Raw genomic sequence first — 11,464 nt, 5'->3', positions numbered from 1 at the left:
AAAAACCATTATCAAATATTTAATAATCATTTAATAATAGTAAATATTATTAACAATAGTTTACAAATACATACCCTTCTAGGACAGTGATTTTCAAATGTGCTGCTTGGAACTCTAAGGATTTGTAAAAACTTTTCATGGAGTATTCTGCATGGGGTTGGAGAATAAAGCTAAGCCTGGCTCTGGCCCACTATTCTCTCTTCTAGTACAACATTTATTTGTCTCTTTTATTTCTTAGGGTTCTGCATAGGTTTTAATTTTAAAAGGGCCCCAAAAAGAAAAATACATCAAATAATCACCATTTTGCACCATCAATTAATTTTGTACGAACTACTTCAGGCATACAAAAAATAGAGTATAATATAAAACTTGAGCATGTATCACTAACCTCAAGGAATGGATATAATTGAAGCTTTCTGGATACATCTTTTTCATTCCTCAGAAGCAATCAACCACTATCCTATATCATTCTTCTGCAAGTACTTTTATATTTATATATCATTTATATTTATATATATCATTCTTCTGCAAGTTCTTTTATATTTATATATCCTGTAATCCCAGCACATCGGGAGGCCAAGGCGAGTGGATCACCTGAGATCAGGAGTTCAAGACCAGCCTGGCCAACATCGTGAAACTCCATTTCTACTAAAAAAAATTAATTAGCCGGATGTCGTGGCAGGCACCTGTAATCCCAGCTACTTGGGAGGCTGAGGCAGGAGAATCACTTAAACCCGGGAGGTGGAGGCTGTACAGTGAGCCGAGGTCACGTCACTGCACTCCAGCCTGGGTGACAGAGTGAGATTATGTCTAAAAAAAATCCTTTCTAAAGAAGTTGGGGCAATTATATATGCACATTAAGAATAAATGAAAGTTCCAGTTCCAGTTGTTTCACAGCCTCACACTCATGTTATTTTTGGAAATTATTATTATTTTTGAGATGGAGTTTCTCTCATCACCCAGGCTGGAGTGCAATGGCATGATCTCAGCTCACTGCAACCTCAGCCTCCCAGCTTCAAGCAATTCTCCTGCCTCAGCCTCCCAAGTAGCTGGGATTACAAGCGCATGCCATCACACCTAGCTACTTTTTGTATTTTTAGTAGAGATGGGATTTCACCATGTTGGTCAAGCTGATCTTGAACTCCTGACCTCAGGTGATCTACCTGCCTTGGCCTCCTAAAGTGCAGAGATACAGGCATAAGCCACCATGCCTGACCAGTTACATACTTTTTAAATTCATTTTTGCCAACCTAAGATATCTAATTTGGTCTTAATTTGCATTTCATTAAGAATGAGCTTGCACAGATTGTATAAACTTCTGTAATATTTATTGGCCATTCGGATTTCCTCTTCTGTTAAATATTGTTACACATATTTATAGTTCATATTTTAAAACTAATCTTGGAACTAATCAGTACTATGTATTGCAAATATCTTCTCCTACTATGTGACTTGTTTCATTTTTGTATATGTTTTTTATGCAGAAAAAATTTAAAGTTGAATGTAATAAACTATTCAGTATTTTCCTTTATGGTCATCTTTGTGTTTTCTTTTTTTTAAACCTTACCTTTAGATAAAAAAGATAGTCTCCCACATTCTATTAAAAATGTCAAGGTTTTTTTATTTGGGCTTGTAATTTGCCTGAAAGGGCTCTGCGTGTGTGTGTGTGTGTGTGTGTGTGTGTGTGTGTGTGTTGAGATACAGGTCCAATTTTATTGTTATTTTATTTAGATAACCAACCATCCCAACCATTCTTCCTCTGATTTGTGATTCTACATCTGCTACTTATTAAGTTCTCATAAGTTTGAGACTATTTTGGAATTCTGTGTTCTGTATCTATTGTTTATTATTCTATTATTGAGTTCGACATTGTTTAAAATATTATGATTTTATAATGTATGATAGTTTTTGGGGTAAAACTTCACTTTATCCTTAGTCTTCAAACTGTCTTGGCTATTCTTGGCATTTAACTCACTCACATAAACTCAAATTCTTAATTTCTGAGCAATAATATTATCCCTAAGTCATCTAATTTTCCATTTTTGTTAGTATATAGAAATGCAGGCCGGGCGCGGTGGCTCAAGCCTGTAATCCCAGCACTTTGGGAGGCCGAGGCGGGTGGATCACGAGGTCAAGAGATCGAGACCATCCTGGTCAACATGGTGAAACCCCATCTCTACTAAAAAATACAAAAAATTAGCTGGGCATGGTGGCGCGTGCCTGTAATACCAGCTACTCAGGAGGCTGAAGCAGGAGAATTGCCTGAACCCAGGAGGCGGAGGTTGCAGTGAGTCGAGATCGCGCCATTGCACTCCAGCCTGGGTAACAAGAGCGAAACAGTGAAACTCCGTCTCAAAAAACAAAACAAAACAAAACAAACAAAAAAACACAAGAAATGCAATTGATTTTTGAAATTGGCCTTCTATCCTGAGACCTTGGTAAATTCATTCTTAGTTCTAGTAGTTGTTTAGTTGATTCCTTAAGATTTTTGTGCAAACAATATGTCATCTGAAAATAGTTATACTTTTTCCTTTCAGATATTTATCTTTTATTTTTTCCTTAGAGTACACTAGCTAGGACTGCCAATACCATGTTGAATGGAATGAGTAAGGAAGGAACTAAGGGGACATTCATTACTTGTTCCTGATCTTAGGAAGAAAGCATTTAATATTTCACCATTATGTTGAGTGTAGACTTTTAATTGATTACCATTACCAGACTGAGAAAGTTATTTTATATTTCTAGTTTGCTGAGAGTTTTACATTATGAATGGGTATTGTATCTTAACAAGATGCTTTTTCTGCATCTATTGAAATGCTCATATTTTATTTCCCTATGTTAATATGAATTGATTTTCAAATCTTAAACCAACCTTTCAATTCTAGCATAAACCACATTTTTTAATTATGATGATTTATCCTTTTTATATAGTGGTTAATAGTGTTGAAGACCTTTGCATTCATGTTCTTGAAGGATACTGGTATCTAATTTTCTTGTAATGTCTCCATTAGGTCTTGGTATCAGGCTAATGCTGAACTTACAAAATGAACTGTAAAGTGCTGCCTCCTCCATTTTTTGGAGTTTGCATGTAAAATGTTTTATTCCTTCCTTAGTTTTTGGTAGAATTCAATATGGAAACCATCTGGACCTTTAGTTTTCTGTGAATCACAGCTATTTTAAAGTTTGTTTCTGATAAAACAGTTGTACTGTCAACTTGGACAAGCTGAAACTACATTTCAAAGAATTTCCTTCCATTTTGCTCTGGATTGGTTGGCCAAAATCAAAATATGCATGAGATTTGGAAGGTAGAGTGTAGTAGTAGCTAATATACTCTGATGGTCTTTGTGATGAGAAGTGGTGAGATACAAATGCAGAGGTGCTGGTGGGTTCGTCTGTTCTTGTTCTTCCCTGCTCCATGCCCAACTTTTTTATTTCTAACTGCAGAATCTGTTGACCAATTATGACCCAAGGCTCACTACCAAATGAAGTGGCAATACCTTTACACAAGCTTTCTTTACAGCTTTCTTCTGCAGGCTGAATTCAGAACTGGATTTGCCTGGCTTCTCAATTTACCTGACAAGCTGCAATTTGGCCAACTATACCTGTGCTTCAGAAGGGCTGGTTCATGACTTTTCTCTGATCCACCAACTAATCCTTTAAGATCCTTACTTCCTCAGTTTCTTCCACAATTGTGTCAAATCCTGTTCCTATAAATTCCTTATTTCATAATACGCACACTGGTTCTGCTTGAACTTTAATAGAGGTAACTTAAAAATTATAATTTTCTATGGATCTGTTTTAAATATCTTTTTCCCTTTCTGTTTTTACAGTCAGTTGGTTTTATCTTCTTGCATGCCTTGTAATTTTTTGATTGAATGCCGAACACTGTATCAAAATTATACTAACTTGAGGCTCTGGATGATGTTATCTTCTTCCAAAATGATGAACTTTAACATCTAGCAGTGAGTTAGGGTAAGAACAGATCATCTTAATCGTGTTCAGAATTGAGCTAATTTCAGACTTTGTGATGGCTTATTTGGGTTTATGCTTTTCTTTTAGGGAATAGCTCTTTAAGGATCCCTACCTTTTTTTTTTTTTTTTTTAAAAAAAAAAGGCTGGTATTTAATGGAGTTCCTCCCCTTTGGCAGGCCATGAACTCCTGTTTTGAATCCCCTACCCTGTGTGAGTGATAATACAGCTGCTCAGTTTTTCAAGTCTCTTGGCCACTAGTATCAATTGTCTTTGGGGAAAAGCGGTGCTGAATGTTAGGTTCACTTTTTTTGAGCTTCTCTTCTTTTTAGGATCCTGGTCCCTCAAGTCCTTGCTGCAAAGCATTGGAAAAAATTATCTATACTAAATCCAATTCTTTCCCTCTCATTCTGATCTAAACAGGATTTCACCCCCACCACTGTAGTTAAACTGCTCTTATAAAGGTCATATTGTTATATCCAGTTGACAGCTCAGTCCTTATCTAGTAACAGCAATCACTGCTTCTTGGACACATTTTCTTTATTCTCGAGCATCATTCTCTTTATTTTTCTCTTGTTTGATTGGCCAACTTTCATTATTTTTTGTTGGGTTCCTATCTTCTTGATCTCTTAACATTAGATGGCCTAGGCCCCAATCCTGGGGCCTTTACTCTTACTTGAATATCCCTTGGTAATCTTATTCAATATCATCAATTTCCTTATCATGCATATGCTCAGGCTCCCAGATTCTATCTCCAGTTTAAACTTCTCTTCTGAACTCAACATCTTGACCTAAATATACACATTGGTAAGAATTTCAAACTTAACATGTCCAAAACATAACTTCGTACTTTCTACCACAAACTTGTTTTACTGTCTTCTAAGTTAATTGCAATCCATCCTTCTAGTTACTAGGGCTATAATCCTGAAATCCTACTTCAAATCCAATCGTGTGGACTCCACCTTCAAAACAGACTTAGAATCCTACTGCTTCTCAGCACCTTCAATGTTATCTCCTTGGGCCAACACACTATCATCTCCCATCTGGATTACAGTAAGTCTTCTAAGTAGTCTAAGGGAGATTCCTTAAAAATCTAAATCAGATTATATAATTCTCTTAAATCCTTCAAATGGCTTCCAGTCTCAGATTAAAAACTTTATAAGACCATACATAATCTTGCCTCCAAGTATTCCTCTGGCCTCATCTTTCACTCTTGTCCTTGTTTACTTGTCTTCAGCCACATTGGCCTTCTTGCTATTTCTTTTTTTTTTTTTTTTTTTTTTGAGACGGAGTTTCGCTCTTGTTGCCCAGGCTGGAGTGCAATGGTGCGATCTCGGCTCACCGCAACCTTCGGCTCACCACAACCTCCGCCTCCTGGGTTCAGGCAATTCTCCTGTCTCAGCCTCCTGAGTAGCTGGGATTACAGGCACGCGCCACCATGTCCAGCTAATTTTTTGTATTTTTAGTAGAGACGGGGTTTCACCATGTTGACCAGGATGGTCTCGATCTCTTAACCTCGTGATCCACCCGCCTCGGCCTCCCAAAGTGCTGGGATTACAGGCTTGTGCCACCGCACCCGGCGCCTTCTTGCTATTTCTTAAAAATGCTTCTGCCCCCTGCCTTTGGGCTTGCTGTTCCAAATGAACATACTCGGAATGCTCTTTCCCAGAAATCCTGATGGATCACACTATCATTTCCTTCAGTCACATCACTGTTGCTTTCCTTAACCTACTTAAAACCAAAACCCTCCTCCCTAATATACTCTTCACCAACATTCCTTAGGCTTTTTCTTATCTCTGCTTTTTCTCCAAGGACTTATAATTCTCCCTATTTAACTCTGTTTTTCTGCCTACATCCAGTAGCATATAAGCTTCATTATGGTGAAGTTTTGTCAATTTTGTTCAGTGCTTTATCCCTCACACCTAGAATAACACCTGATACATAGTAGCACTCAATATTTGAATAACTCATCGATTTTCAATAGATTCTGATTAAATTTACAAGTCAATTCTAATTCTAAACAAGTGGTGACATTAAAGGTTTAAGCTTCAATGATCAGGTTCCTCTTGGATTATATTCCTATAATTTATTTTTTGCTTGCGTTTTGTCCTTATTCTGGTTATAGCCCTCTTCTTTTTTTGTGTGTGGGGGTTACTTTATATCCTTTATATCTTCTGGCAATGTGCTAACCATAAAACTTTACTTCACCCTTGCCCAGAGTGGTGAATAGAGACCCAGGACTGACCAATTAGTACTCCATCTCCCTGGAAAAACCTTAGCTCAAGGGATGAAAAAAGCTCATTTCCTGGGCTTTCAAATACTAGGTATTGGGGTAAGAAATCATTTCTTTCCTCTGTGGTTGTTAGAGTCATCCATGTCATAAGTTTCCTCCATTTTAGTAGGTCAGATGAGGTCAACGCACAGAAGAGGAGAGAGGTGACACCCAGTGGATTCTGTCTAAGGACAGCTAGACCTGTGAACTTCCTGGTAACTTCAGCCAATATATTTTATCCATCCTCCCACCAAATTGCCTTCTAGGCAATTTGAGTTTCTTCACTTTTAACTTCATAAGCACTGAATAATATACTACTCATTTAAATAGTATAACCTTATCTCCCCCCTAATAAAAATCTCGTTGGGTTCCTTCTGTAGGGATTCCCTAAAAAAGATTTTTGAAGTGAATCTGCTCCACTTAAAATGAATTCATTTGATTAGAAACTTCTCCAATCCAGTTTCAGAGATTAAGCTCCTCCCTAGCATTTTTCAAATGGTGGAAGCAGAGTCAGGAGTTTATTCCATAACAGCCAGGGATTTCTCACCCCACTAATTCTTTTCACTCCTCACTAAGAGCCTTAAGAATTCTTTTTTTTTTTCAACCTTAGTTCTACTTCAGCCCAGGTGATCTAGATTTGAAACCTATCGGTCAGTAGTTCTCAAACTTTAGCTTGCATCACAATTCCTTGGCAGGGTGCTGAAAAAGACTGCTGGGGCCAGGTGAGAGACTCATGCCTGTAATCCCAGCACTTTGGGAGGCCAAGGCAGGATTGCTTGAGCCCAGGAGTTTGAGACCATAGGGAGACTCTGTCTCTACAAAAAATAAAAAAATTAGCTGAGTGTGGTAGTGCATGCCTGGTAGTTCCAGCTACTCGGGAGGCTGAGACCTAGGTGGAGGAGGGTGGAGGATCCCTTAAGCCCAGCAGGCCAAGGCTGCAATGAGCCATGTTCATACCACTGTATGCCGCTTCAGCCTGGTAGAGCAAGACTCCATTTCAATAAAGCAACAGCAACGAAAATCGTTGTGCTTCATCTTCAGTTTTTGATTTTGTAGGTTTGGAGTGTGGTCTGATAATTTGTATTTCTAACAAATGCCCAGGTGATGCTGATACTGTTGGTCCCAAGATGACATTTTGAGAATTACTAATGGATTCATATATTAATAATATAAAGTGGTTAAGTATATTTTCCCTTAATCCAAGTACCCAGGTAACTGGCAGTCCTGGTATATCTAGCTGCCTAAGTAATATAGCAAATTGATGCATATTTTAGTAGTAGTAGAGTCCCTACATTATGTGCCATGGTGATGATGTACTTTACAGAATGCAGAAAGTTTGGGCTTCAAAGATAAGTAAACGTTGTGTTGGCCTTCCTAAGAAATTAAGCTTGCAAGTGATCTAGACTGTAGGACATTTTCCTCCCCACCTGGAATTTTTAGCTTTCTCTCTTTCTAGCAAGCAGAGAAGAGATGTAGGAGATTGGCTACTCTTTTCTTGATCAAATGTAAGGGACTATCATTCAGCTGTTTGTCTCATATAAAAAATCTTTTTCTAATTTGATTTCCCAGTAAAACAGATTAGATTTGTCTGTAAGTGTATTTTTCCTCTGCCATGGAATATGTAGCATGATTGAACACATGATCTTTTACTTTTTAACTGTTACTCGTGTTACCCAAGGTTTGCTATCTATATGATATCTTTTTTAACTACTAAGATAGAATACCTACATTTTAAGTTCTCATAAGTGATTTTACTGCTGAACTCTATTTTCATTTAGAAAAAAAGACAACTGATAGTTTAAGTTTCAAAATATGGTTTCTGGACCAACCAACAATATCAACATCATCAGAGAACTTGACGGAAATGCAAATTCTGGGTCCCACCCAGAACCTCAATACTAACTTAGAAACAGGAGCAACCAAAATTGTGTCTGAACAGGTTTGCCAGGTGACTCAAGTTTGAAAACCACAGTTATAGAGGAATAATTGAGCTAAACACTCCTAGGACAAGAAAGATGGTGAATATTACACACTGGGATGATATTACTATGATCCCTGTTGGAACAACAGCACATTTATGGAAGCACACCTCAATATTTTAGCTGAGACAATGTAAAGACAAATGAGGACAATGTGCATTAAGTGTACAGACCAATAGTAAAATATGTGAGAAAAAATCATTTTCTGAGAACTGCTCTAAAAATGTTTACTTTGCCCAATGAACTGTTACGATTTTTTAAATATAACAATGACATTTATAATGATTAATTTTCCTACTCCTAACTTGGCTGCTTGGAGATTTTCTTTTTTTTTTTTTTTTGAGACGGAGTTTCGCTCGTTACCCAGGCTGGAGTGCAATGGCACGATCTCGGCTCACCGCAACCTCCGCCTCCTGGGTTCAGGCAATTCTCCTGCCTCAGCCTCCTGAGTAGCTGGGATTACAGGCACGTGCCACCATGCCCAGCCAATTTTTCTGTATTTTTAGTAGAGATGGGGTTTCACCATATTGACCAGGATGTTCTCAATCTCTTGACCTCGTGATCCACCTGCCTCGGCCTCCCAAAGTGCTGGGATTACAGGCCTAAACCACCGCGCCTGGCCCTGCTTGGAGATTTTCACACTGTTTTACATTTAAATGTGTGTTTCTTCTAGGTGATTTGGCTTAGTTTTCTAGGTTAATTATCCTCCTTATTAACTTATCATATAATTTTTTTACTGAGAAGTATTTATAGTTATATAGTATTTGTGGGTTTTATTAAGAGTTACAAATTCTTCTTGGGAAAAGAATATAGATAAGATTTTTGAGGGAGCAAGTCTAGCATATAATACATGGTCAATGAGTATCTAAATGAAGTCCTGAATTTAGCTCTCCTGTTGCCTCTCTGACCTTCTCTCCTATTACTCTACTTCTTACTCACTCCAATATAATCATATTAACCTTACTGTTTCTCTAACATATGAGAACATCTGCACCTCAAGGTCTTTGCTTTTGTTCTTTCCTCTGCATAAAAATGCTGGTCTCCTAGACATCTGCATACTTTTTGCCCAATCTTTCTTGCAGTTTTGGCTCAGATTATTACATTCTCAGTGAGGCCTTCTGTAATTAGCTCTCCCTTCGCTCCTGAATTTTATCCTTCCCTAGTTTTTCTCTAGTTACCTATTATCTTGTAAAATAACATGTAATGGTTTTTTTTTTCAATCTTTCTGCTATCTGAATGTAGTCTCCACAACGCAGGGATTTTATTTTTGCCTGTTTTGTTTTTGGATGTATCTCCATCACCTACAGTAGTGCTTGGCATTTAGGTGGGAACAGGAACTTGTGAATGACACAAAGTATGCAAGAATCTGAATGTTTATATTTAGTAACTTTAAACAGCTTTCTTAAAAATCTAGATGCTAGCCTAGATTTTTTCTTCCACAGCACTTACCACAACTATTCAGATTTAGTCCTTCCTCCAAAACATTTAGTAAACACCTACTACATACCAGTCACTGTGCTAAGGGCTGAGAACAAAGATGAAGGAGATTCTGATCTTTCCAGGAGCTCATAGTAAAATAAATGATTTTTTAAAAAACCACAAATACAAGATATGCATAGGGTTTTGTACACAAAAAATACTAAAATTTAGGTCTTTTCCCCTCTGGTTTTTCTTGCTACTAGTCTCAGTAAAGCAAATACTAGACACTAGAGGGACAGTACAGTACAAAGAAAGAATAAGATGGGCAAGACTAAAGCTTCAGACAAAAGAACAGATCACAAATTATAATATTCTTATGCAGAAGAGCATTACGTAACAAGGTTAGTCTGAACTGAAGGCTGACAAATGGCCCAGATGACCTCAGGATATTTTAAGAAGCATTACGTAAACTTTAAATCCACAATTAGTGATAATCCTAACATTCCAACAAATAAAATAACTAAAATAATAAATATTTTCTTAACAATGATTAGCTCTTAAGTATTGATTAAAACATTTATTAGCCCACACTGTCTTTTCTATGGCAAATTAACATTTTGTATGTGGCACCTATAAACAGCCTGCCACTTTTCCCTATCTTTCCTTCTCTGGTAATAGCAACTAGAGTTCATAAACAAAGCAGACTCACATGAGTAGCAGGTCAGTGTCCCTGGAGTCCTTCAGGACAGAGAAGTGTCCCTCCAGTGTCCCTGGAGTCTTTAGGATGGACAGCATAGTTAGAGGTATACTTTCTTCTTTCAAATGGTACAAGGAAGTCCTCTGAAATCCACCTCTTAAACCTTTCTCCCTTACTAGTCTGAGTAAAAAATTAGCTGTTCATGGTAACCAAGAAAATTATTTCAAAATTTTGCTTTAACATATTTTAAGAAGAAACAATAACATTACATTTGTAAAACAAGATGCTTTGGATATATGTAACTGACTTTTATCAAATGAAGCTGAGATTCAGATTTAGATGTGATAGATGCCAAAGGCCCATGTCAAAGGTTTACACATCAGTGTCCCTGTAGGGTTTGCAAAAGTATTTTATGGATCTCACAAAATTTAAATTCAATTTTTTTTGCCAAAATGCTTTAATTTTTAGAAACTGTAAAAATGTTTAGATATAGGCAAAATTTGGACAATATTGACTACTAACACACTAACTTGTACTGTGAGGTCATCTTTGTGTGAGGCTTCTACCCTGTACCTGTATTTGGTTTTCACTGTTGAGGAAAGTAATAGCACACTCACTCACATAAACTAGTATACTACTAGAACATGTGTATAGTATATGTATATAAAAGGTCAGATGCATCTGCTCAGCAATGCTGTGGTCACAATCTAAGAATTGTGCAGTAGCAAGTGAAGGAGTCAAGCTGCTGTCATTTAACCATCTTATAGAGGCCCATTTTGGCTACTTTTTTTAGAGGTGGGGAAATTCATATCTATGAGTTTATATAAATACAAATTTTATGTTTTACATATTTGGTATTCCATACGTTTTCACTGGGAGAGAAAAATCTGTTAAAACTATAGGACTAATAACGTTGCTTATCTTACTAGGGAATAAAAAAGGATTCTTGGGAATTAAGCTCTAAGCACCAATTTTTAAAAAATCGATTTTTTAAGAATGCAAAAGAAATTTTTCATGCAGGTATGTTAAATCTTTTACAAACTTATAATGGACTATTGGGCATCATTAGAGTTTGCACCAGAGAATCAACTAACTGCTTGAGCATTATTATAGCATTCCTCAATTTAA

The sequence above is a fragment of the Saimiri boliviensis genome, chromosome 7, assembly GCF_048565385.1.
Source record: "Saimiri boliviensis isolate mSaiBol1 chromosome 7, mSaiBol1.pri, whole genome shotgun sequence".
Lineage (NCBI taxonomy): Eukaryota > Metazoa > Chordata > Mammalia > Primates > Cebidae > Saimiri > Saimiri boliviensis.
This window is presented reverse-complemented; position numbering follows the sequence as displayed.